Below are 7,924 nucleotides of genomic sequence, written 5' to 3'. Positions count from 1 at the left end.
ACCTATACAAACTTTACACTTGTTGGGAAAACATTAGATGGATTTCATTTAGAACTGGAAACAAGTATATCCACCATCCTGCTACTGTTTAACATAGTGCTGGAGTTTCCATGCAAGGGCAGAGGTGGTGTAAGAATTTAAGTGGAAGAAATAAAAATGTCATTCTTCTCGGATAACATGATCTAGAAAAACATAAGAATCCATTGCTAAAATACTAGAACTTATAGAAGCGTTCATACAAGATCAACCTGAAGATATCAGCAGTGTTTCTCTGCAATTGCATTTGTAATTGCAACCCAGCAATCCTAATGCAATCCTAGTAAATGGTATTCCATGCGCTTGGAAGGAATGATGTCAATTCTCCCCAAATTCAATGCAATTTTAATAAAATTTTCAGTTGAGCTTTTTTTTTTTTTTTTTGCGGTAGGCGGGCCTCTCACTGTTGGGGCCTCTCCCGTTGCGGAGCACAGGCTCGACGTGCAGGCTCAGCGGCCATGGCTCACGGGCCTAGCTGCTCCGCGGCATGTGGGATCTTCCCGGCCCGGGGCACAAACCTGTGTCCCCTGCATCGGAAAGGGGACTCTCAACCACTGCGCCACCAGGGAAGCCCTCAGTTGAGCTTTTTTTTTTTTTTACATCTTTATTGGAATATAATTGCTTACAATGGTGTGTTAGTTTCTGCTTTATAACAAAGTGAATCAGTTATACATATACATATGTTCCCATATCTCTTCCCTCTTGCGTCTCCCTCCCTCCCACCCTCCCTATCCCACCCCTCTAGGTGGTCACAAAGCACCGAGCTGATCTCTCTGTGCTATGCGGCTGCTTCCCATTAGCTATCTATTTTACATTTGGTAGTGTATATATGTCCATGCCACTCTCTCTCTTTGTCACAGCTTACCCTTCCCCCTCCCCATATCCTCAAGTCCATTCTCTAGTAGGTCTGTGTCTTTATTCCTGTCTTACCCCTAGGTTCTTCATGACACTTTTTTCCCCCTTAAATTCCATATATATGTGTTAGCATACGGTATTTGTCTTTCTATTTCTGACTTACTTCACTCTGTATGACAGACTCTGGGTCCATCCACCACATTACAAATATCTCAATTTCGTTTCTTTTTATGGCTGAGTAATATTCCATTGTATATGTGTGCCACATCTTCTTTATCCATTCATCTGATGATGGACACTTAGGTTGTTTCCATCTCCGGGCTATTGTAAATAGAGCTGCAATGAACATTTTGGTACATGACTCTTTTTGAATTATGGTTTTCTCAGGGTATATGCCCAGTAGTGGAATTGCTGGGTCATATGGTAGTTCTATTTGTAGTTTTTTAAGGAACCTCCATACTGTTCTCCATAGTGGCTGTACCAATTCACATTCCCACCAACAGTGCAAGAGGGTTCCCTTTTCTCCACACCCTTTCCAGCATTTATTGTTTCTAGATTTTTTGATGATGGCCATTCTGACAGGTGTGAGATGATATCTCATTGTAGTTTTGATTTGCATTTCTCTAATGATTAATGATGTTGCGCATTCTTTCATGTGTTTGTTGGCAGTCTGTATATCTCCTTTGGAGAAATGTCTATTTAGGTCTTCTGCCCATTTTTGGATTGGGTTGTTTGTTTTTTTGTTATTGAGCTGCATGAGCTGCTTGTAAATTTTGGAAATTAATCCTTTGTCAGTTGCTTCATTTGCAAATATTTTCTCCCATTCTGAGGGTTGTCTTTTGGTCTTGTTTATGGTTTCCTTTGCTGTGCAAAAGCTTTTAAGTTTCATTAGGTCCCATTTGTTTATTTTTATTTCCATTTCTCTAGGAGGTGGGTCAAAAAGGATCTTGCTGTGATTTATGTCATAGAGTGCTCTGCCTATGTTTTCCTCTAAGAGTTTGATAGTTTCTGGCCTTACATTTAAGTCTTTAATCCATTTTGAGCTTATTTTTGTGTATGGTGTTAGGGAGTGATCTAATCTCATACTTTTACATGTACCTGTCCAGTTTTCCCAGCACCACTTATTGAAGAGGCTGTCCTTTCTCCACTGTACATTCCTGCCTCCTTTATCAAAGATAAGGTGACCATATGTGCGTGGGTTTATCAGGATACAAAATTAATGCGCAGAAATCTCTGGCATTCCTATACACTAATGATGAAAAATCTGAAAGTGAAATCAAGAAAACACTCCCATTTACCATTGCAACAAAAAGAATAAAATATCTAGGAATAAACCTACCTAAGGAGACAAAAGACCTGTATGCAGAAAATTATAAGACACTGATGAAAGAAATTAAAGATGATACAAATAGATGGAGAGATATACCATGTTCTTGGATTGGAAGATTCAACATTGTGAAAATGACTCTACTACCCAAAGCAATCTACAGATTCAATGCAATCCCTATCAAACTACCACTGGCATTTTTCACAGAACTAGAACAAAAAATTTCACAATTTGTATGGAAACACAGAAGACCCTGAATAGCCAAAGCAATCTTGAGAACGAAAAACAGAGCTGGAGGAATCAGGCTCCCTGACTTCAGACTATACTAGAAAGCTACAGTAATCAAGACAGTATGGTACTGGCACAAAAACAGAAAGATAGATCAATGGAACAGGATAGAAAGCCCAGAGATAAACCCACGCACATATGGTCAGTTGAGCTTTTTGAAGGCCTTGATAAATTTCTGTGGAAGAAGCGTAAAGAGGGGGTAACTTACCCTACCAATAGGCGGAAAGCACAGACTGTTCGGCAGATGATGTTAGGGCAACTGGCTGATAATATTGGATTACTATTTAACCTTGTATAAAGAAGTGGATGCCAGATACATTAAAGAACTGAATGTAAAAGTAAAACCTTAATATTATCAGAACAAAATGTAGGTGATATCTTTGTGACCTCAGGGTAGGAAAGGACTGAACAAAACTCTAATACATAGCCATGAGGCAAAAAATTGATGAATTTGATTACTTCAAGGTTTATAAATTTGTACTATGAAGGACTCCAGAGATAAACTCAATAAACAGATATCAGAGGGGGAAAATATTTGCAATGTCTAAAATACTCAAAAAACTCCTATTAATAAAAGAAGACAGCAGTCTAATGGGAAGGTGTGTATTTTTAAATTTTGTCTGGCACAGAACCTATTTTATTTTCTTAATTGATGTATGAATATATTTCATAAATCTGTAAAGTTCTTAGACCGTACCTTATAATATTGCCTTTCCATCATTCTATTCTTCTCAATTCCTATTGGAACACTGGATTAAACTGTATTTTTATCCACCCCTCTCTCAAGGTATCAAAATCAGCTCAAATTAGATCAGAGACCTAATGTAAAACCTAAAACTGTGAAGCTTCTGATAAAACATAGGAGAAAATTTTCTGAACATTTAGAAATGTTAGACAAAGTTTTTTTAGTTACAAGATTCATAAAAGAAAATAAATGATATATTGGACTTTATTAAAATCAAGAACTTTGAAAGACATTGTTAAGAGAATGATAAAACTGGGAGAAAATATTTACAAGTCACATATCTGACACAGGGGTTGTATCCAGAAATATATAAAATTGTTAATTAACTATACTTCAATTTTTAAAAGTTCTCAACAATAAAAATAATCTGATAACAGGATGAAAATAAATATTTCACTGAAGAAAGTATCTGGAATGGTTAAATGTATTACCCACTAAACACAGCTCTTTTCAATTTAAATGATTGCCATATAGTTCTCCAGTTAATAAAGATGGAAATGTTTGATTAACTGAGCAGCTGTTCTTTATTGTTTTGCATTCTCCTCACAGCTTGTAAGCACTGAATTGTGCTGACTATGTAATTTGTATTTTATTCCATTAGTGGATATAAAGATTTACTGATTATTTCTAATAATTAAATTATGCATTTCAACTTAAAAAAAACTCTAAAATTTCTATAATAAGAAAACAAAGGACCCCCTTTTTTTTTTTTTTAATGGGCAAAAGATTTGTACGATTCACTAAAGTAGCTACATGGACGGCAGTTAGGCGTGTGAAAGGAAGCTCAGCATTATCAGTCATTAGGAAAATACAAATTTAAACCATGATAGGATACTACTACCCACCTATGAAAATGGCTATAACTAAATAAACTAAGCAGAGCCAATGCTGGCAAGCATGTGGAGCTACTTAAACTCTCATACGTCACTGGTGGGAATGTAAAACGATCTGTTTGGCAGTTTTTAAAGTGTTAACTATCCATCTACCATATGACTCAGCTCTTCAACTCCTAGGTATTTACATAAGATGAATGAACGGAAACAGGTGGATGAAATGTCCAGTAACAGGTGGATGGGTAAACAAGGAATGGTTTGTTCATGCAGTGGAATACAACTTGACAATTAAAAGGAATACAATATTGATACACTCAATAACATGGATGAACCTCAAAATAATGATGTTGCCTTCAAGAGGCCATTCAAAAAGGCGTATGATTCCGTTTAGATAAAATTCAAAAATTCTCGAAAATGCAAAATCATCTACAGCGACAGAAAGATCAGGCAGTGATTGTCTGGGAATTGGCGGGGGTTGGGGGGGCAGGGAGAAGTAAGAGGTGGGGGATTATAAGGGAGCATGAGGAAACTTTCTGGAGTCTGATCTGTTCATTATCTTGATGTGATGGTCTTACAGCCATATACATGCACCCAAACTTATGATATTGTATACTTCTTTACGAGTTCAATTCACTGTATGTCACTTCTACCTCAATAAAATTGTGCCTCTGTTGCCTCAACACAATGGCTACCTCCCAGCTTTGTCATTAGAATCAAATGAGTAGAAACTTTTAGAATGGCTCTTGGCTCGTTAGTAGTGAGGGCTGAAAACGTATGGCTTCTTGGGCTTCCCTGGTGGCGCAGTGGTTGCGAGTCCGCCTGCTGATGCAGGGGACACGGGTTCGTGACCCGGTGCGGGGAGATCCCACATGCCGCGGAGCGGCTGGGCCCGTGAGCCATGGCCGCTGAGCCTGCGCGTCCAGAGCCTGTGCTCCGCAACGGGAGAGACCACAACAGTGAGAGGCCCGCGTACCGCAAACAAACAAAAAAAACTGTGTTGTTTCTTACTGTTGTTACAAACACGGAGGCTCAGAGGAAAGTTTTAATGAAGGAATTTATTTCTTAGTAAGCAGGCAATATTACCACCTACATAGAAAGCAAAATAGTATAGGAATCAAATGACTTGCAAATAAAAGTAAAATTTGTTTCTTAGTTGTCCTGAAATCCGTTTTTTGTACCTTCTTTAAAAAGTGAATTTTTATCTTAAAAAATACAGTAAAAGAAAAATAATCCTATTGACAGCACAGCCAATTTCAGGTGTTAAATAAGGATGCTTGCATGACAATTTCCCCAAATTCCCTATAATTCTCATTTTGCGATGGTTTAAATCCTTTGGAGAATCCTGGGAGATTTTCCCAGGAATACAGGTTTGTGGGAGAGAAAGAACCAAGTAGGTAGTCTTTCTTGGCTCAGACGACATTACTGTTAAACATTAATTACCGAGAACTTATATTTCCTAAGACAAGCTCGTGTCTGAGTGAAAAACCAGTTCCTGCAACCCCAGAAAAAACGTATGCAGCCTAAAGTGGTTTTTACAAAGAGACCTTGGAGGGATGAACAACGTTCTCTCATTGGTTGAAGAGCTTGCCCAGTATGCCCTATGCACCCTCGGGGTTGGCTGAGGCAGGCCCGTCGCTGGACTGCTCCCTCAAGACTGGCGGAGTCAGGTTCTCCACGCCCGACACTGCTCCCTCGGGATTGGCTAGGGAAGGCTCTCCACACTCACTTCTGCTCCCTCAGGATTGGCTGAGGCAGAGTTTCCAAGAGCCATTCTGCTCTCCTAGGATTGGCTGAGGCAGGCTGTCCACGCGATTCTCCCTCTGGATTGGCTGAGTCTCTGAAGTTCTTCCCGCCTTCTCCCCGGCCGCCATCTTGCTTCCTTCCCCCAGGCCCTCATCAGTCAGCCGGCGGTGGAGCTCAGAGGCCAGCGGGTGGCTCAGCTCTCTGGAGGGAGCGGCAGGACCCCGGGGGTGACTCCCAGCATGCCTACCCTCAGGTCCCGGCAGTTTTCCCGACCTCTTTTGCTCCCGGGCCCAGGCTGATGTCCTCTCCTTGGCCTGCTCACGGAGCACAGAGGTGGGGGACCCGCAAGCAGGGTCTCCCTAACCGGGCCGAGGCCTTGACCCCTCCCAGTGCCCCTGTGGGTCCAAGTCAAGTCTGGAGGAGCTCACCTCTGCCTCTGATCCTTGACCTTGGACATCAGTGGGACTCCAACCTGGGGTGATGGAAGATCCTGGTCTCTGGGGTTCGAATCCAGGCTGGGCGTCTGAATTTACCTAGGACTTCACGTGCATGCTTTTCCTTTCAAAACAAAGTTGAATGTTTTCCCCCTAACTTAACCGAGTGCCCTGGGACGAGGTTGCTTTTCTTGTGGCTCTGAATTTCTGCCCTTTCTATGCTCCTCGAGACTCTCCTAAAAATAGGGTCAGTGTCCCTCACAGATACAGAGCCTTTGGGCTGAAATCCAGCTTATTCAGTAAATATGGAGAAAGAGCATTATCGGATGCTCTAGTCCCCAAGGGGGAGGGCAGAGAGGGAGCTCTGGGAGGGTCCAGGTGGATTTCCTCAGGGAATGAGTGCTTTCTTCCCTCTCCTCCTTAAAGGTGAAGGACGGAAAGTGATAGAGATGCAGCTGTGTCCTTACCCACTTCTGTTCTCACTTTTTAGGTGTAAGAGGAGGGAAGAAGACATCATGAGAATACGGGCTCATGTTTCTTCTTCTGACTCAGTTGGCCTCTTTATTCTGGATGTCTGTCCTTCCTCATGGTCAAAGAGAGATGTGGCCCCTTGGATGGAGCTCCCATAGGTTTGTCTGGCGGCATGGCGGAACCGGTACTTTTGTTAGTGGTACGAATCTGGCGTTATGCTTAAGAGTTGGATTTGAGGGAAATGGTCACAGTTTTATGACCTCTGCAGGTGACTGAACCTCTAAAAGCCTCAGTTTCCCCACATATATAGGGCAGCACTTCTACATGATAGGGTTGCTGTGAGGTACACGTGGGAAGAGCTTGGTACAGTGTCTTAGGCTTTGCTGTGACAAATCACTGACCTCAGATTCTGAGTAGCTCAACCCAACAGGCCTTAAGTTCTGTTCTTTTATTTATTTATTTATTTACTTATTTTTGGTTGCGTTAGGTCTTCGTTGCTGCGTGCGGGCTTTCTCTAGTTGCATCAAGCGGGGGCTACTCTTCGTTGCAGTGTGTGGGCTTCTCATTGCATTGGATTCTCTTGTTGCAGAGCACGGGCTCTAGGCACGTGGGCTTCCATAGTTGTGGCTCACGGGCTCAGTAATTGTGGCTCACGGGCTTAGTTGTTCCGCAGCATGTGGGATATTCCCGGATCAGGGATAAAACCCATGTCCCCTGCATTGACAGGCGGATTCTTAACCACTGCGCCACCAGGGAAGTCCTGGATATTCCTATTATTTTATTCTTCTCAAATTTTATTTTCAAAAAATATCTTAAATTTTGATGTCTTTTATTTATCACGAGACTTTTAAATATATTTATTGTTCACTTATTGATACATCCTGTCTTTTAATTCCCTTTTCACATCTTAAAGAAGTGACAATAATGTTGATCTTCTCAATGATTTATAAAAGCTGCTAATACATTAAAATTATAAAGTCTTTGTTTCTTATATATGTTATAAAGACCTTTTCTTAGTTTTTCTTTAAACTTAGTTGCAATTTTTAATCTGAAACTGAAATGTGTAACTTTCTAAAATAAAAACAGTTTTTAGTTTAATGGTTTCTCTGTTGTCGTATGTTTTCCCTATTGATTATATATTTCTAAAATTCACTATGCTTTAAGAATTTTCTTTTGAATTTAAAAATGTTGA

This window comes from Tursiops truncatus, chromosome 15 (genome assembly GCF_011762595.2).
Source record: "Tursiops truncatus isolate mTurTru1 chromosome 15, mTurTru1.mat.Y, whole genome shotgun sequence".
In the NCBI taxonomy this organism is placed as follows: Eukaryota; Metazoa; Chordata; class Mammalia; order Artiodactyla; family Delphinidae; genus Tursiops; species Tursiops truncatus.
The sequence above is the reverse complement of the archived record's forward strand: the minus strand, read 5'-3'. Positions refer to the sequence as shown.